The 21,352-nt window shown below is 39.8% G+C and overlaps 1 long non-coding RNA gene across 1 annotated transcript; it reads right to left on the minus strand.

The window, feature by feature from the left end:
- Positions 1-19,542: 19,542 nt before the first annotated feature.
- On the minus strand, positions 19,543-20,624 carry LOC131227062 (uncharacterized). Its single transcript, XR_009162051.1, has 5 exons — positions 20,520-20,624; positions 20,284-20,373; positions 20,068-20,159; positions 19,910-19,974; positions 19,543-19,798 (listed from the first exon to the last, which is right to left on the minus strand). It is a non-coding gene; the product is annotated as an uncharacterized LOC131227062 (long non-coding RNA).
- Between the last annotated feature and the right edge of the window lie 728 nt (positions 20,625-21,352).

The raw sequence follows: 21,352 nt of genomic DNA on the forward strand, positions 1-21,352 counted from the left end.
AGATCACTTGAATTTGATCTCTTCCTACATTGAGTGCTCTCAAAGCCGCATTCTGATGATTTAAGTTTTAATTTGGCACAGCATGCAGGCATTGGGATATTTTACATGAAAAGGTGCATTTAATACATGTATCCGTATTATTTGTTTTCTACTTTTCTCTTGACTGATAAATTGTTGATTTGTGGTAGCACTACATTAAACTTTGCAAATTGGTAAAACATTGCAAGTTGCATGATCTCCTAGATGCCTTGGATTTTAATTAGGTTGCCATCTTTCTCAAAAGTGTAAGCAGGGCGGCTGAGCTGAACTAGCTACTTGTGGAAAGTTGTAACGCCCCGAAAATTGAGGGTTGAGCAAAGCTCAACTCCCGAGTTCCAACGCATCACTTATGCAACATAAAAAATGCAGATTAAATATTGTCCATAATAGTGCATTAAACATGAGTGGAATTAATCCATAATAACATATCATACTCTAGGTGCAATTAAATTTAACAAGCAAAAGACTTAAGCACTTGAATTTTAACATGAAAGTGTTTCACCATTCGGAGTATGAATCTGTTCCAGGTTAAATATATATAAGTGTCTGTTCCAAAAGTCACAAAAATATCAAAGTGTAACTGTCTAACTAGTCCATGTAACCCTGTAATCCCGACGAATCATAACAAGGCCTACAGAGACCCACCTGATAGCTGAATATAGGAGAATTCCTCCTCCTCATCCATGAAGTCCATTTTAGCTGCATAGGCTCCATCATCACCTGTATCTACAACAGAGTCTGGTTGGTGTTGTAAAACACCGTCCCAGAGTGGGAGCGAGTGATCAACTCAGTGGTACTATAAGCAAAAGTTAACATGTTATCAATTCAATAAAGCAATAATGATAAAGCATACAACAGTCATATCCTAAGTACTCTTGTTAATGCAGAAATGGTATGCTATAATGATGCATACCCTCGCTTGCACTCCCTCAGCGACATTATCTCATGATCGCGCATGACAAACTCCATAAACGTGCGCTTTCTCACTAAAGCACATGCAATTATGTGCATGATCGTGTTAACCAAGTTCTTATTTAGGTGTATTCATATAGCAGATTAGGGAAGCTAAGGTACCTCCCTTTATATAATTTACCCAAACGGGGATCCATCTAGGATCGACAGTCCTAGTCAATCACATACGATAGGCAAGTTGTAGGGCATCACCCCTAATGAAAACAGTGGATAGGCAAGTTCAAGAGTTTACACTCAAGGTCGCTATGAGAGGCTTGTTACCTCATCATAGGCCTAATTTATACTTGAAGTCACTACGAGAGGCTCGTCACCTGATGGTAGGCCGACAGCTCGAATAGAGTGTCTCATACCACCATATTCAGCTCACGAGTTTGGGTTGCTCAATGGTTACTACGGGGAGGCTCGTCACCCCAGCGTAGGCCGAAAGATCGACCATGGTGTCCTATACCACCATGCCTGGCTCATGAGTCTTAGCAGATCATGGTACCAAGGTTGAAAGGGGCTTTACATTAGTAAGTGATACCTTAGATTCAAGCAGTAGATATAATGAGCCAATCGGGTTATTTGAGAAGTTCGATTGGTACGAGCGCATGCTAAATTAATTGACATGGAGTACATAAGTACTCCACGTGGCCTAACCACTGTCGACAATCTTTGTACGACTTGTATTCATCGAACGTATCCAATGTGGCGAATCTAGTTCGACCACTCAACTGGGATTTATTACCGATTGCCTGGACTACGTAGCAGTCCCAATCGCACTCAATTGTAATAGGTAATCACATGTAATAGTCATAACATCATTAAACAAATAATTTAAACACAACAATCATTTGAGCATTTTATAAAACACATAATGAATATATTACCATACATGTATATTTCATACATGAATCACGTAGTTGAATTTAAGTTACCTGAAGGAATTTATACATATAACTAAGGTAGTTAAGAATCCCATCTCAATACCCTTAACAGGTACAATTTATCAAATACCTACTCATTCAGACATTTTATCAGACACTTAGACTACACATTTCAACATACATGAAATAAATTGGTTATGACATATATTAAGGCAAATCCTTTCACAAAGAAGTTGTCATACATATAACAATCACGTATTCTAGGTTAATGGTCATGGAAAGGACAAATCGTGATTTGACTTCTCATTCAAACTTTTCAACAAACACATGGAATGCATTAATTTTTAACATTGTTCATATATGTGTGGTATATGGAAAACATCGTACCTACGTGCATGTGGCAGCAATCGAGTCAGTCATAAATCATTAACTGATATTGAAAGCGCTGAAGACCATAACCTAAACATTTATAGTCCGCACCTTTCATCGGTTTGTTTGTTACGAACTCGGTTTGTACACTACGCTTCCGTCTGCAGCATAACGGCTACCTAAATCACGAAATAGGTTAGCTATTTCGTCAACTCCTCTATTTGGATTTTTAAAACAGATTAGGGTTAAGACTTCTTACCCAAAACAAAGTTGAAACGAGTTGAGTAGCTAGACGTAAAGGTGATTCGATGTATGAAGTAGCAAAACGGAAGTACTGCAACAAACTCCAAGGATCTCCCTTCGATCTCCACTCTTTTCTCTCCTTTTCTTTCTTTTCTCTCCTAGGGTTAGAGAAAATTCGTATGGGATAGGAATGGGGTGGTTTAAGTGCCTTATGTAGTCTCAGAAGTGATGTCAATGGCCCCAGGGCCATGTTATACTTAAGTTATAGCCAAAAGACGTCTGTTTTGGGCAAACAAAGCTCATCTGGAGGTCCATTGCTCGCATGCAGCCTGAAGTAAGTCCCCTGACCATGGATCTAAGCCAGGTTAAGGTTTCGATCCAATCGGATTTGTAGATCGACTGTGGAGGACCCGTATCAGTTCAACGGTCATTGTCACTCGATCAAGGCCACAAGTATACCGGCATGTGTAGGGAAATTTTCTTGATCCATGGGTATTGTTTGGTCAGAAATTGACCATCTAAAACCTTAAATTTTACCTGCAAGCGAATGGTCCAATTCACTTAAGTTTTGATTCATTTCCTTAAGATATTCACATTTCTCACACACTTTACTCAGGGTTCTAGTTGTGCGTTTTTGGATATTATTCGGGCTCGATTTCCGCAATGGTCGTCAAGCCCAGTAAGGTGGTCATAACCTTATAGTTTTGCGGTCACCGGACTTTCGACGCACGGTCCAGGTCCGATACGGAGTTTCAATGCACTCCCGAGAGCAAATGGGTTTAGAGATTGCTCATAGGTTTTTAGATAATGTTAAATTAGTGATTCTATTAGTTTTGGGTCTTGCAATTCGTATAGAAAGTGGTCGAAGCTAATTCCTCTGATTATTTATTTTAGAACTTGATTAGTTTTTGCCTAATTTTTACAGAATTCGATCCTTAGTGATTTTTGCCTGAGTTGATGCTCGGGTCTTTGTACGGATTTTTCCGAGACGTTACAATCTAACCCCCTTAAAGAAAAAAATTTCATGTTTGAAATTAATACCTTTTCGTACTCCTTGAAAATCTGAGGGTAGTTCTTACGGACCTCAGCTTCTGTTTCCCAAGTAGCCTCTTCCTTAGTGTGATGAGTCCACAATACTTTCACAAGCGAAAGCACTTTACTGTGTAGCACCTGCTCCTTCATGTCTAGAATACGCATCGGTCACAGTACATAGGTAGCATCTTCACTCAACTGTACCTGCTCCCATTTGATAATGTGGGACGGATCAGGAACGTATTTCTTCAGCAACGATACATGAAATACATTGTGCACGCCTGCGAGTGGTGTGGGCAAAGCAAGGCGATATGCTACCACACCCACTCGGTCTAGAATCTAGAACGGACTAATAAATCATGGCGTAAGCTTTCCTTTCTTACCAAAGTGAAGGACTCCCTTCATTGGGAAAACTTTTAGAAACACGTGGTCCCCAACCTCAAACTCTAGCTGTCACCATCTCGCATTGGCGTAACTCTTCTGTCTGCTCTGTGCTGCAAGAAGTCGATACCTAATAATGTCAATCTTCTCTGAGGTCGCCAAATCTGGGCCAATCAAACTCTTCTTGCCAACCTCTACCCAGCAATGCGGTGCTCGACATGAACGCCCATGCAATGCTTCGTAGGGAGTCATGCCAATGCTCGCTTGAAAGCTATTGTTATAACGAACTCAGCATAGGGAAGACAGTCATCCCAACTATCTTTGAAATCGAGCACACATGCCCGCAACATATCCTCTAACACCTGATTTACCTGTTCCGTCTGCCCATCAGTCTGTGGGTGGAATGTGGTACTAAACTTTAGCTGCACTCCTATTGCTTCTTGTATCCGAGTCTAGAAGATAGACGTGAATCACGTGTCTCGATCCGACACAATCTCCATAGGAACTTCACGAAGACGTACTATCTCCTTGATGTACAGCTTGGCCAAATTATCTGTCGAGTTTGAAACTCTAATCAAGAGGAAATGAGCCGATTTTGTCAATCGGTCCACAATCACCCAAATGGAGTCATGTCCCTTCCTCATCTTTGGCAACACCGAAATGAAATCCGTAAAGATGAAATTCCATTTCCATTCAGCTATAAGCATTAGCTGAAGTAAACCAGGAGGTCGGTGATGTTCGGCCTTGACCTGCTGGCACGTGAAATAATAGGACACAAAGTCTGCTATGTGGGCCTTTATGTTGTCCCACCAGTACGAACATTTCATATCTCGATACATCTTTATACTACCAGGATGCATCGCCATCTTCGAATGGTGAGCAGCTTCGAGAACCTCCCTTCTCAAGTTATGAAGATTTGGGATGCATAGGCGGCCACAATAACGTAAACCCCTATCTGACCCAACTCTCCATTCAAAGTCTTCATCGTCACTAGCTCGCTTTCTCATTTCCACCAACCGTTCATCTTCCCTTTGAGCCACAATGATTCGGTCATCGATAAGTGGCTATACACGAATATTTTCGACGCTATCGAACGACTCCTCTACTATAAGCTTCTATTCAAAGTCTCACAAAAATTTAACCATATTCCATTCTCCTATCATTAGCAGAGCCGCAAATTCTATTGTCTTCTTGTGGCTCAATGCATCTGCCACAAGGTTAGCCTTACCAGGATGGTAAGAGACCTCAAACTTAAAGTCTTTCAAGGTTTCCATCCAATGCCGCTGTCTCATATTCAGGTCCCTTTGCGTGAATATGTACTTGAGGCTCTTGTGGTCGTAAAAGAGCTCGAACTCCTCTCCATATAGGTAATGTCTCCATAGCTTTAATGTGAAGATAACTGCTGCCAGTTTAAGGTCATGTGTAGGGTAGTTTTCTTCATGCTTCCTCAATTGTCGCGAGGTATAGGCAATCACTTTGTCCTTCTGCATAAGAACACAACCCAAACCAACACGAGATGCATCATTGTATATCGTATATCTGACCCCTTGCTCTGGTAATACTAGCATGGGTGCAGACGTCAACTTGTCCTTCAATTCCTGAAAGGCTGCTCTGCCTTCTCATTGCAAGCAAACTTAAGATCCTTTCGAGTAACCTGAGACAACGGTCTGGCTATCTTGGAAAAGTCCCTAATGAATTGATGATAGTAACCTGCCAGGCCAAGGAAGCTCCTCACTTTAGTAACCGAACCGGGCTACTCCCAGTCCTGAACTGCGGTCACCTTAGCAAGGTCCACAACTATTCCTTCCTTGGATAACACATGTCCCAGGAACATGACTTCTTCTTTCCAGAAGTCGCATTTCTTATACTGAGCAAACAACTGGTTCTTCCTGAGAGTATCAAAGACTGCTCGCAGGTGCTTCTCGTGATCTTTCCAACTATTGGAGTATATTAAAATGTCATCTATAAACATGATGACGAATCGGTATAAATACGGCCAAAACACCCAGTTCATAAGGTCCATGAACACGGCCAGTGCATTTGTAAGTCCAAACAACATCACAAGGAACTCGTAGTGCCCAAAGCTGGTTCTCAATGCTATCTTCTGCATGTCTTCATTCCTGACACACAACTGATGATATCCCGACTATAAGTCGATCTTCGAGAAATATTGTGCCCCTTTCAACTGATCAAACAGATCATCTATCCTGGGAAAATGATACTTGTTCTTCACCATTACTTGATTCAACCTGCGATAATCAATACACAATCGCAGCAATCCGTCCTTCTTCTTTACAAATAACACCGGTGCTCCCCTAGGAGATACACTTAGTCGTATGAAACCTGCATCCATCAGATTATCGATTTGTCTACTCAGTTCCTCCATCTCACATGGAGGCATGTGATACGTCGATAGAGAGATAGGTGTCGCACCTGGCACTAGGTCAATGGTAAAATTGATCTCGAACTGAGGAGGTAATCCATGTATCTTCTTAAACACATCCATGAAATCTTGAACTACTAGCGTGTTCCAAGTGTCGGACCCTGAACCTCTATTAATAAGCAAGCGTAACAAAAGATGCGGAAAGGGTAACTGACCTGAACATGGAAAGTAAAGGTCGTGCCCTCAGGTCCATGGGCTATCACCAGACAGGTATCACAAATTGATCTCTGCTTTCATCTCTGTGAGTCAGTCCATGCCGAGAATGAGGTCGTAATGATACAGCAGGTTGACTATCAGGTCAATGCATATCATCCTACTCCCTAAGTCTATTAAGTAACCCTCACATAACTTAGTGGCATCTGTAAAAGTTCCTGTCGCTGCGATAACTCTCATCCCGACCATAGGGGTCGTACTCAGCCCTAAGCGCTTGACCGTAGAACATAATATCATTAAAATAGTGGACCTAATGTCCACCAACAAAAATACGGTTGTACCTTGGATGTGGGCAGTGACTTCGAATGCTAAAGGCACTGTAGCTGCTGACTTAGACATTTCAGCGGTAAGCGCATGTACTCGCGCCTGTTGAGGATAGTTCGGTTATGGTGCTATAAGTCGTTGAGACGGCCTACTACGGGGTACATTTGGTCTATAAAAAGGCTGTGCTGACAGTAATGATCATAGAGGTGGAGTTGAAATGGCTTGTGGTAATTGACAGTTGATCTTCTGAGGCGGCATAAAGCTGTTATCTCTCAACTTGGTAAAGCAATAAGTGTCTGTATAGCCCATCCTCTTATAGTAGATGCACCATAGATCAGATCGCCTCTAATGAGTCGGTGGAGCCATAAGCCTGGGAGGTGAATTTGCATGTAGGAGGAATGGTCAATTCGGCAAGTCCGGTCGGGGCCTCAGGCCCATGGGTACACGTGTATGAGACAGTCTATCCCCATCCTGCTTGGCTCACAGGGACATGTTTACTAGCTTAACATAGTTGGGAAGGCTAGCGCAACACATCTTCGTGCGGATATCGGGCCGCAAACCATTAGAAAATCACTACATTCTCATCGGCTCGTCTGCTAGTATTAGAGGAGCATATCTGGTTAGCTCCGTAAATTTGTTCTCATATTCCGACACGGTCATCCCTCCCTGTCGGAGGCGAAGAAACTCTCCCTCTATCTCATTACTGTGAGGGGGAAGTACTTCTCATGGAAGTGGGTCTCAAAAGCTTCTCACGTTCACACGTGTCCTACAAGAATTGTCTGCAGGATGCTGTCCCACCATAGACTAGCCTCTTTCTCGAACATATATGTAAGCAACTCAACCTGCTCTGCCTCAGTGCAGTGCAGCGGCGTCAGCATCTTAGAGATGCGATCGAACCGGTATTCGGCTTCCTTGGGTCTGTGAGTGCCCACAAAGGTGGGAGGTCGGAAATGCTAGAAGCACTCAAAAAGACTCCTGGCACTCATATTTCCAACCAGGTGCATAGGTGGTGTAGGCGGGACCATGTTCATGTTCTGGGTAAGGGCCCTCGCAATGGTGGTCCAAATCTGCTGCTGGTGTTACATTAGGAGCATCATCTGCTCTAACCTATCAGGGGGAGGAGCCACCTGAGGCATGTGTGGCGTCGAGGTAGATACACGGTTTTGTTTTAGAACCGACAGTACAAAAGGTGTTTGCCCATTGGTGGGGGCAGTGGCTGGCTATGAATCCATTATAGTGTCACAATCAGGGCCCAAACTGGGGTTCGTGTGGTTATCACTTCGGGGAGGTACCCCGTCAAACGATCCGCCAAGTGCAAGTCATGTCATATTCCAAGTGGCTTTTGGAGGCATTCCCCATACACAACATAGGGTGTAGCACGTGTAAGATTTAGGATAATACCATGCACACTTTCAAACATCATACACATTTCATTTCAATAAAAGATCTATGCATTTCATATTACCAAAATTTGCCATGATACATATGATGTAGCAGTACATAAAATATCATGACATAAGATGCATGTGAGCTAACTTAGTAAAAGTTTCACGACGGCTACTCTAGCCTATACCTAAGCCTATCAAGGCTATTACAAAAACAAACAAAAAACAAGAAAAACCTAAAGACAACTACAACACATGACTAGTCATTCGACTCTTATTATGGTGGAGGAGTACTCTTATCTTGCATACATCACAGGAGGGCCTTTAGGGTGCGAGACATCTTCTTGCATTTCTTCTTCAAATAGGCCTGACTCTCCCTGACCTCCTGTCTCAAGGTGGCCTGATTCTCCTCAATTCTAGCCATGCGGGCTTCTAAGGTAACCCGATCATGGTGGTCTTCATGTGTGACAGGAGGGCCTCCATCAGAGTCTTGGGCCTCCTCTTCTTCTTCCTAATCTTCCTCTTCATTACTACCCTCGTCTCCACTGCCTTCCTCTCTACTTCCTTCTTCTCCGTCACCACTTTCTTCCTCACCTTCACTTCCCTCGACATCTTCACTCTCTTCTTCTGTATCATCACTCTGCTCCTCAAGTCGGGCTTGCATCGCCTAAGGCCAATGCCCATGTTGTTGAGCGTGTTATCGCTAATAATGTGGATTGGGGCGATGTTATCCATATGGAGTCTGAAACTGTAGTGGCGGACAATTTTGCAAACAAGTCGACCAAAAGGTAGTTAGGAGCTTTGCCTAGTAGACCGCGCAGTGTTGATTATCTGAGATAGGACAAGAGTAGGTAGGCACACTTTCTCTCCTTTTCCAACTCTATACAAGAAGTCCACCATGAACCTTGTGCATTCGGTGCGGTTACTCCACCTAGGATACACGTTATACGTGCATATGTGGTGGAGTAGGCAGAAGTCATTCGTCATCTTAAATGAAGCAAGACTATTTCCCCACCTCCAACGCTCGAGCTAGCCACATAGGAAACGTGTGCGGCATCTTTTATCTCGCTTGCTAGCGAGGTTCTTCTCACTGACGTTTACCACACCTCTTTCAACTCCCATAATGTGGGCAATCTCGTCCATGCAAACTATAGTCTCCTTCCCAAAGGGATAGTAAACTAGAGAGGCTTCAACAATGGGTTCTGAATATGGGCATAGAAGGAGCGCACAGTGCCTTCACTCGCATAAGTGTTTCCCTCAAATATGGGACCCCACCCATTTTCCAGGAGAAAGTCAATGACTGGATATGTCCCAAACAACTTCACATCGATGTGTGCTTCAAACATGGCCTTGCGGTTGCGAAACTTACTGAGATTGACGTCTTTAAGGATCAAGGTCCCGCTGGACCTTCGTTCACGCTCGGCACTCACACTAGCTTTGGCACCCGCCCTCTTCGTAGTACGGCGTGGTCGGCTCGGTTCGGCCTCATCTGATGCTGCTCTCTTCCTTTCCATGAGAGAAAGGAGCGTAGAGATTGAGAAGATGGTGGCGACAAACTCAAAAAGAGCCATTGGAAGTTGAAATGCTTGAAAGATGAGGTGGGTTGGTGGGTTTTTGGAGGTTTTGAGACAAAAAAGGAGGGCCTTTGTGCTCAATAGATGGAAATAGGAAAGCTAGAAAAATAAAAATGATAGTTTTAAGGCAATGGAGGTGGGTAAATGTAATGGTAGAAGATTTAGAAGATGACAATGTGTATAGAAGGGAATTTGAGAGAGAAATGAGTGTTTGAGGGGTTTAGGGAGTTTGTAAAACATGAAATGGGGGTAAATAGGGGGTTAGGGGAGTGAAATAGAGGCCCCAGATGTGGGACCAGGCCCACCTGACCGATCAGACAACACTGCACCGTCGACCAGGCAGTGCTGCCGCCCTGGCGCTATGAAGGCGTGCGGTGCGCCGCCAACCGATCAGTGCCGCTGCCCCACCCCTGGACTTCCGACGGTGGCTCCGCCCTGGGGCAGTGGCCACCCCCTCCCGGGATGCCGAAAATGAGAGGGACCCCCTGGGTCCCACTGTATATTTACGATGTGGACCCCCACATCCGTTTGAGGTGCTTATGGATTCCAACTCGCATGTATTCAGGCCTTTTGGCATGTTTTGAGCGTGGGATTCACCAAATTATCATCCCAACCCATCGATTGATAGTTTAAAAAGAGGTGGGGATCATTTCACAAGATCTTATAGGCATATGAGGTGCATTTCAACTGTCAGTTTCGCCCGCCGGTGTAACTGGGGATCATACATTTGTTTCTACTTTTTTCACCCCCACTTAAGTTAAAGTACGTCAGTGTGTATCGTGTTACCATAACGCAGGTCCAGTTTAATCTAAATCATGCTCTGATACCAACTTGTAACGGCCAAAAAATTGGGGGTCGAGCAAAGCTCAACTCCCGAATTCCAACGCATCACTTATGCAATATAACTAATGCTGATTAAATGTTGTCCATAATAGTGCATTAAACATGAGTGGGATTAATCTATAAAAACATAAATTTAGCAAGCGGAAGACTTAAGTACTTGAATTTTAACATGAAAGTGTTTCACCATTCGGAGTATGAATCTGTTCCAGGCTGAATATATACAAGTGTTTGTTCCAAAATTCACAAAAATATCAAAGTGTAACTGTCCAACTAGTCCATATAATCTTGTAATCCCGACGAATCAGAACAAGGTCTATAGAGACCCGCCTGATAGCTGAATATAAGAGAATTCCTCCTCCTCATCCATGAAGTTCATTTCAGCTGCATAGGCTCTATCATCACCTGTATCCACAACAGAGTCTGGTTGGTGTTGTAAAACACCATCCCAGAGTGGGAGTGAGTGATCAACTCAATGATACTATAAGGCAAATGTTAACATGTTATTAATTCAATCAAGCAGTAATGATAAAGCAATACAACAGTCATATCCTAAGTACTCTTGTTAATGCAGAAATGATATGTTATAATGATGCATGTCCTCGTCTGCACTCCCTAAGCGATATCATCTTACGATTACTCATGGCAAACTCCCTAAATGTGCGGTTCCTCGCCAAAGCACATGCAATACTGTGCATGATCATGTTAGCTAAGTTCTTTTTTAAGCTTATTCATATAGGAGATTCGGGAAGCTAAGGTACCTCCCTTTATATAATTTACCCAAACAAGGATCCATCTACGGTTGTCAGTCCTAGTCAATCATATACGATAGGCAAGTTGAAGGGCATCACCCCTGATGAAAATAGTGGATAGGCAAGTTTAAGAGTTTACACTCGAGGTCGCTACGGGAGGCTCATCACCTCAGTGTATGCCTAATTTATACTCGACGTCACAACGAGAGGCTCGTCACCTAATCGTAGGCCGATAGTTCGAATACAGTGTCCCATACCACCATATTCGGCTTATGAGTTTGGGTTGTTCACTGGTCACTACGAAGAGGCTCGTCACCCTAGCGTAGGCTGACAACTCGACTACGGTATCCTATACTACTATGCCCGGCTAATGAGTCCAAGCGGATCATGGTATCAAGGTTAATACAGGCTTTACATTGGTAAGTGGTACCTTAGATTCAAGCAGTAGCATCCATACATGGTAAACATACAATTGGCCAATCGGGTTATTTGACAAGTTCTATTGGTATGAGCGCATGCTGAATTAATCCACATGGAGAGCATAAGTACTCCACGTGGCCTAACCACTGTCGACAATCTTCATATGACTCGGATTCATTGAACGTATCTAATGTGGCAAATCTAGTTCGGCCACTCAACTGGGATCTATTACCAATTGCCTGGACTACGTAGTAGTCCCAATCACACTCAATTACAATAGGTAATCATATGTGATAGTCATAACAATATTGAACAAATAATTCAAACACAACAATCATTTGATCATTTTATAAAACACATAATGAATATATTACCAGACAAATATATTTCATACATGAATCATGTAGTTGAATTTAAGTTACTTGAAGGAATTTATACATATAACTAAGGTAGTTGAGAATCCCATGTCAATACCCTTAACAGATACAATTTATCAAACACCTACTCATTCAGACATTTTATCAAACACTTACACTACACATTTTAACATACATGAAATAAATTAGTTATGATATATATTAGGGCAAATCCTTTCTCAAAGGACTTGTCATACATATAACAATTGCGTATTCTAGGTTAATGGTCATGGAAAACATAAATCATGATTTCATTTTTCATTCAAACATTTCAACAAACACATGGAATGCATTATATTTTCAACATAGTTCATATATGTGTGGTATATGGAAAACATCGTATCTAGGTACATGTGGCAGCAATCAAGTCTGTCATAAATCATTAACTGACATTGAAAGCCTTGAAAACCATAAACTAAATATTTATAGTCCGCACCTTTCGTCGGTTTGCTCGTTACGAACTCGGTTCATACACTATGCTTCCATCTACAGCACAACGACTACATAAATCACGAAATAGGTTACCTATTTCGTCAACTCCTCTATTTGGATTTCTAAAATAGATTAGGGTTAAGACTTCTTACCCAAAATGAAGTTGAAATGAGTTGAGTAGATAGACGTAAAGGTGATTCGATGCATGGAGTAGCTGAACAGAAGTACTACAGGAAACTCCAAGGATCTCCCTTCGATCTCCTAGGGTTAGAGAAAATTCGTATGGGATATGAATGGGTTGGTTTAAGGGCCTTATATAGGCTCAGAAGTGATGTCAATAGCCCTAGGGCCATGATATACTTGAGTTATAGCCAAAAGGCATCTGTTTCGGACAAACGGAGCTCATCTGGAGGTCCATTGCTCACATACAGCCTGAAACAAGTCCCCCGACCATAGATTTAAGCTAGGTTAAGGTTTTGGTCCAATCAGATTTATGGATCAACCGTGGAGGACTCGTATCAGTTTAATGGTCATCTTCACTCGATCAAGGCCACAAGTATACCGACATGTGTAGGGAAATTTTCCTGATCTATGGGTCTAGTTTAGTCAGAAATTGACAGTCTGAAACCCTAAATTTCTCCCACAAGCGAACGGTCCAATTCACTTAAGTTTTGATTCAATTCCTAAAGATATTTTTGTTTCTCACACACTTTACTCAGGGCTCTAGTTGTGCATTTTTTGATATTATTCGGGCTCGATTCCCGCGTTGGTTGTCAAGCTCAGTAAGGTAGTCATAAGCAGTCATCGGACTTTCGACGCACAGTCCAGGTTCGATACAGAGTTTCAATATGCTCCCGAGAGCAACTGGGTTTCGAGATTGCTCCTAGGTTTTTAAGTAATGTTGAATTAGCGATTCTATTAGTTTTGAGTTTTGCAGTTCGTATAGATAGTGGTCCAAGCTAATTCCTCTGATTGTTTAGTTTAGCACTTAAATAGTTTTCGCCTAATTTTTACAGAATTCGATCCATAGTGATTTCTGCTTGAGGTGATGCTTGGGTCTTTGTACCGATTTTTCTAAGACATTACAAATGTAACTTCTCATCTATCTACATCCACTCTAGAATGTCACAGGAGGAAAGGTTAGGAACAACATCTCCCCAAACCTTACATTTGCAAGCACCTAGCTTTCACAGCTTTGTAGATAAAACTCTTATAAAATAACATTAAAGAGAATATATATAATTTAATCTCTTATAAATAAAAAAAACCAAAATAAAATAATTTACCTTTTCTAAACCATTCTTTTTTTTTTCCTTTTTAAAGATCTTTTTTTTTTTCTTTTTTCAAATGATTCTTGAAGCCCCTGCCAATTCAAAAACATGAAATGAAAGCCCAGAGAAACTTAAAATAGAAGAGAACAAGTATAATTTGAATAGTAAATCATATGATTCAAATCATAAAATTGTAAAATTCATGTAAAAAGGGATTCAATAAAATAGATGAGAACAAATATAATTTGAATCGTAAATCAAAATTTGAATCCTAAATCATAGGATTCAAATCATAAAATCATAAAAGTCACGTAAAAAGGGATTCAAAGGTGGGATTGAAATCGTTTTGCTTAAGATTTGACTTAAATTGTAAATCGTAAATTGTGAATTATAGAATTTTAACAACACTGCTCCTGGTCATCATCCATAAATAGCATGTGTATAGTAGAACGAACATGAAGACTGCCATAAACTAAAACAAGGGTAAGATCCGGCGAAAACATTTAATTAATACTCACATGAATCCACCCCAGGGGGAAAAGAGAATGCTTATCCTGTACCTCGAATATTTCCTCTTCATTCGTAGTTTGACACTAATCAAGCAATAACAAATAACAACCTCAATACAAGAACAGCAAGGTTGCTTTCAACACAACGGAAAGAGAGTACCTCAGAACAGCATGAGATAACAATATCATACTGAATCAGAGGTTGACTCCTGCTTTGGGATAATGAGGGTCATTACGAAGAATTTTCTGTTTTTTTTACAATAGCAGAAAAGCAAGTGTGGATACTCACTGTGTTGCATGTGTGGTTTATTGTTTTGCTAGCCTTGGCTTGCCACCCGTTCCATGAGGAATATTTTGTGAGCGGGAGCTTTGATGGATCCATCTTTCATTGGCTTGTTGGGTAATCTCTCTCAATAGTCATTATGATATTTTTGCCAAAATCATTTTCTTTGATATCCCCCCCCTTTTTTTTTGCTGCAAGTATTGGCATTGCATTTCAACAGCAGCAAAAGCACTTTGGTGTAATAATTCTTCCATCATTCTAAAATCTTCTAAGCTTTTATTGACGTGGTTCATGTATTTCAGAATATGTCCCAACTATTTTGGGCCAGCTTACAAATATTGTTTTGCAATAAATCATATTAAGGTCCTTTACTTGGTAACTGATCTTTATGTCCACTGTCATTATAACCTTGTTAGTTGTCTTGTCTATTTGGGGCTAACTTTACAAATCCTGATTTTCCAATCAATCATATCCAAGGCCATTTCCTTTGTAAGTGAACATGCTTTTATATCCCTAGATCATGAACTTCACCTACTTTGTGAAAGAAGGGGAACATGATATTGTTGAGTGATTTTCAGTCTAGTGATTTTAAACACATCAATTTGGGAACAATGGAAGTTGAATAGATTGGGTAAGGTAACATAAGTGGGCCCCATGCATCATCACTTCAAGTTTGAACCATAAAGGCCATCTTGTGGTTAATGCACGTGTGTAGGATGCACAGTGTTTACAGATTGGTCCCTATGATGAACTGGCCCGCCTTAGCCAAAAAATTCGGCCTATGAGATCACCCACCCAATGTTTGGCTTGGATCTCCTTTGTTTTATGTTGTTATCATGTTTTATGTGGACTATTGGTGGATTCATCAGGTGAGGCTATGGTTTCCTTTGTCGTAGCAAAACAAATAAAAAAATATCTGCAGATGCCATTTTTAAAAATAAATTAAAAAAAATAAAAAATTATGTGATACAAAAAAGATTCACATACATACTAGACAATGCACTGATATGGCTATTTTAAAATTGTTGGATAGAAATGTTGAATTTCTCTTACAAAAAGTTATGACCATGCCAATATTAGGGTTAGTGAATTGAGAATGTTAACCATACTCTAATTTAATTAAAGGTGTCACCTGATTTATATGCTAGGAATGTAGTCACAATGTTTTGAGTTAGCGATTTCAACTGATCTTTCTAGAAGATTCTTATAATATTTGCTTGATGATTTGCATTTCAAACATAGTTTTGTTTATCATAAATCTAAACCACTAACATTCAGGTTTCCATCTCCTTTTGGTCAATGGTCATTCAGTAGCGTGAAGCCCTATAGCCCAGTTTGGTTGTCACTTAAAAATGAGTTCTCCATATTAGTTAACATTAATCATTTTATGTGCTTCTATTGAATAGGTCCCACCATGGATTTCTTATGATTCTTTTTTTCTTTTTCTTTTTCTTTTAATCAAGTTACGATACATTCAATTTTAGCCATGAACATTCAGTTTTCTAGGAGATCGTATGTGCTCAAAGATCAGATCGGTATTGGGGTTTAGCCCATACCATTGAAGCAATTAGGTGTTGAACTAGAAGGTTTTTCTTTATCATGTCTTTCCTTTAGAACTGACTACAATGATATATAGATACAGAGAGGAATTGTCTAGGCTATACAATGTCTATGGCTGAAATCATGGTTGACCTTTGAAGTATGGGATTTTACATTAAAAATAGATTCCTATAATTTCTCTATTCTAATTGCTCATGCCAACATCAGTTACAACCGAATGCATTAGATCTATACCTCATAGTATTGGAGTGACCCATAGTTCATGTAAGCTTGATTGGAGTAGAGAAGTGGTTCTCAAAAAGAAAAGTGGCAATCCACATTCCGGTAAGAGAATTTTGGAAGTCTAGATAGGGCTTACAGTTGAAATTTGAAATATGTAAAACAATAAAATTAGAAATGATGGCCTTACAAGTGGTTGGATTTGGTTAGTACTTTCTATCTCAATAACTAAATTGTTTTTGATTATATTTCAAAAGTGTTGTTTATTTAGTTGAGTTCCTATTTCTTCAATAAAAAAGTGATAAACTAAAATTAGAAATTTCAAGAATAAAAAAACTTTTACTTTTCTAGTTTGGGTGGACTATGTTAAAGCCTAAAGGATGCAACTCTCCTGCAATCATTCACACTCACGGATCTGATTTACCCGAATGGAAGCCATTTTATTTCGTCTATCCTTTTATATAGATTTTCTTCCTTTATTTTCAATTAGAATACATTGAAACCATCTCTTCTTAGTGAATTTGACATTGTATTGATTGATATGACTGCAGTCGAATCCAGTTCTTGAAGCATTTGGCAACGCTAAAACATTACAAATAACAATTCCAGGTTAGATACTGTTCCTAGCATTTATTTCTTTTTGATGTATGTTGCACTTTGAATCCAATGAGGTCTTCAATAGATTAGTACTTAACACAAGGAACTTCCCATCATTTGTATTGATTCCTAACAATTATTTTAGTTTGTAGATTCTAATATTCAAAGGAATCAATGCATTCATTTTTAAATATGATTCAAATTTATTGCCCTGAATGTCATCTATGTCTAATATTGACCAAAGACAGGCTGATCATCACTATATAACTGTTAGCAGTAAAAAAAGAAAGAAAAAGAAAGTGTTTATAGATTGCTATGCATAAAAAATATATATATTTTTTGTTATCTTATAAAAACCTAAAATAAAAACAGTGAATTGCATATAAATGCTTGTTAAAGGCTGAAACTAAGCATATGGATATAACCGATAATAAAAGGTAAGCATATAGACAGTAGTAACTCATGCTCCCTTTGCAAGACATGAGCAGTGGGACATCACCATCATTAATGCTTAATGTTGAGAATATCATAATCAATGCTTGAAGATAAGATTTAACAGCAATAGCAAACAATTACTTATTCTTATATATTTAGATCTTGTATCATACTAGAAATCTTGTCTATGCTTTCATGTTTGTGTATCTTGTCCTTAAGGAAAATGCTTTCATGATATTTATCCCACTTGAACTTGAAGAATTACTTCACGTACTTCTTAACAAATGAAAAATTGTTGTATTTCTATTACTTCAAGTCTCTCATGTCTTTATATTTTACCTTTTACAGGTCAAGTTCTCGTCTATTAGTTGGACTCACGATAATAAAGGTTTCTTTTATTCTTGTTATCCAGCTCCAAAGTAAGTAATACTTCTGTTACCAGGTGGGCCGCATATGTACATTGGATGTGGACCATTGGTTATCCTTTCTTTAACAGGTATGTATTTGCTATTGTGTTTCCAAATGTCTATAAAGAATGGAAATGCTTCCTTAACTCTTGTTAATATAAAAATGGGGAAAGGGATAACCTCTCCAACTAGCAAAGAGACAAAACCTTGCTCCAAGACTGAAGGAAAGCACACAATCCCATAACTAGAGGCTGCCACCAAGCTAGCTTTAAACAAAACAGTAACACAACAAGCTCCCAGCAGGCAATGACTCGGATGCAGGCCAAATTACAAGAAAAGATCCACCTGCAGCTTGAATTTCGAAAGCGTTGAGCAAGCACCATACATACCTATCCGCGCACATTACTCCTGCAGATCATGACCGCAAACAAGCCAAAGTGGGAAATCCTAGGATTTTCTGAATCTAACCACTCCAGCTAGAAGATAAGATTATTTGCTGCATTGAGGGCCTAAACCTGCCGAAAGACTCCAAAATACTAGTGCTAATGCCTTCTACTGCTACACTGCTCACCGAAGATCGACAGAAGAAACCAGTCCCTTAGAAACAATGGTAATCATTGGCAACAAGGAGATCATTGACATTAACCAAGGTTAGTTATACATGTCTCTTCTTCTTCCTTTTTAAAAAAAAAAAAAAAAAAACTTGTGGATGAGAAAGATTTACACTATGGCTATGGATTTTCGGTAGCAATGAGTTATATAGCTACGGATTTAATTCGTATCTATAGCTTAACTACGATAATGCTATGGTCTATAACCATAGCTATATTTAGGTACGGATTTTATTCGTAGCTTTTGACCATTTTTTGGTAGTATAACAAAAACTGATGATTTAGGGGCGTCCAGCACAACCGCTGGTAAAGGTCCCTGACCGCCGGCAAAGCCTTTACCGATGCCACCTTTACTGGTAGTTACCTAATCACCAGCAAAGCTTTTACTGGCGATTTTATGGCCAGTTTTCTTGTAGTGTGCTCGTATAGAATATGATGTCATAGGACATCATCATAAGAAATGGAATGCTTTTGATGGAGATGGTTTAAGAATTTGGTTTCTCATTCGAAGGAGAAGAGTATCTCCATTATGACAAAGATCGGAAATGTTTGGGTAACAAAGCCATCTGGTAAGATTTGATGGAATACTGACACTACCTGAAAAATAGGCATTACCGACGGCTAAAACCGCCCTTAAAAGTCTAAAACACCGCTGGTATAATAATTACCGGCGGTTGGGAGGCTTCCACAAAAAGGGGGCGTCGCTGTATTGTTTACCAGCGTTCGTCAATTATTACTGGCATTTTTGCGGCTGCCGCTAAAAGTTAACCTTTACCGACGCTTATTATCATTTACCGGCGACTCTGCTGACTGCCGGTAAAAACTATAAAAGCGCCAGTAAAAATGGTATGAAGCGATGGAAAAACTGTACGAAACGTCGGTGAAAGTAACAACAAACGCCGTTAAAATCTGTAACAAATGCTAATGAGAGATTTAAAAACGCTGGTAAATCATTTACAATGTAAAAGAAAAATAATAGAAATAATTAAAAATTCTGCTAGGCGGAATCTTCTAAATCAAAAGACCTTTGCAGGCTTAAATTAGTATTCAAACACAACCTGTAAATCATTTACAACCAGCCTCATTTACAAGGGGCCTGAGAATGAAAGGTTACATAATGGACAAAAAATTTACTGATTGAGACACAAGGAAAAGCAGAAGGAAAAAAAAATCAACAGACTTCAGCGACGCCCGAGGCCAGACTTCTTAAATGCACCCCAAGAACTAGAACTCATGCCATATAGAGGACCTTTGTCAGCACCACCCTGCCATGCATAGAAGTCAGGTAATAAAATAGTATGTACACTCATAATCTGAGTTACACTATATAAAATTAAATTTTTAGTCATAAATATTTCCTACAAAAACAACCATACCGAATGAAGTCCATATCCATCCCCATATGAAGCAGCAAAGCCCCCCTCTGTTACCAATGCTCCACCTTCAGTTACCAATGCAAAGACAAAAGTTTACAAAACAAAATAAAATAACCAAAAAACAAATTTGATATAAAATAGAAGGAACCAATAAATACCTGTAACTAGCAGATGGAGGAGAATAGCTATGGAATTTTATTTTTTTTAATATGTGGACAGATTTTTCTTCCCTTTTTCTTCAAGGATAAAACTGCATCATAAGCATCATAGCATGCAACTCAATATGAGCCTTTTTACATAAGCATTAACTAGCATGCAACTCAATATGGATGGACCTGAATTCAGCACAAGGAAAGCCATATAGTGGCTTGTACCTGATGAGCAGCTTTGATCATGCATTCATGTAAGCATTGTGGACCCCTGAGCCTACACTCTATATAGTTACTTCCACTTTGAATAAGCATCTTACAACCAAAGATAAATACATAATACAAGTCAAGCATTATGAAAACCCTTCGTTATATTGAAGCAATGAAGATTGGTAAGAATAATAATAATAATAATAATAATAAGCCATGGGTGTGGGGCCCTTGCTTTTGGTGATCCTTACATGGAGTGGACTTGCCTGATTTTTGGATCGTGGCATCAAGAAGTGGGGAACCACCTGATGGAAAGCTTGGATATTGCACACCTTCTATCCAGGCCTGTGTTGGATACGAGGTTGGGGAATGGCCCACCTGCACTAGGGATAGATGACTGCCTTGGCGCCCACGTATGTTGTGTATCAAGATAAGAGTACTTGACAACCAACTTTAATGTAAGCATCAAGCACTAGATACTTTCCCATATTATAATACAGGACTGAAAGGGCAAGAGGAAGAAGAAGAAAGGGTCGTTGCATACAAGTGGTTGTAGATGATCAGTTTTTTATAGAATTATATATTAATGCAAAGAATACAACCAGCTTCATAAAAGCACATTGATAACATATAGAGAGAACCAGGAATAAAGAACAAGGAAAAGGTAGGTTATATTATTTTTTTCCTGACCTTCATGAAGAGTTCATAGACTGCAAGTCCAATACAAGTCCTTGTTACAAATTTTTGGCAGTTGAAGTTTCCATACATTTCAACCAATTCGAATATGCATAAGAACTAAGTTTCTGGACATGGCAAAGTACATAATATCACTTCTTGGCAAATATATAGAAGCTGAATGTATTCATGGTCTTGGAACATACATCTTTGGAAACCCATACACTAAACTACAGAAGGCTACCAAAAAAAAAAAAAAAAACAAATGGAGAAATGCTCGGGTGGGCTGTACGTATGGGACCATCCTTGTAGATAGCTGCCGTCAGACATGAGGTATTGATAACATTAATCTGGACCTTCTGTTTTATCTAATGCTCCTTTCTTAGGCCCCTTTCAGAAAATCAAACAA

The sequence above is a fragment of the Magnolia sinica genome, chromosome 15 (assembly GCF_029962835.1).
Source record: "Magnolia sinica isolate HGM2019 chromosome 15, MsV1, whole genome shotgun sequence".
NCBI lineage: Eukaryota > Viridiplantae > Streptophyta > Magnoliopsida > Magnoliales > Magnoliaceae > Magnolia > Magnolia sinica.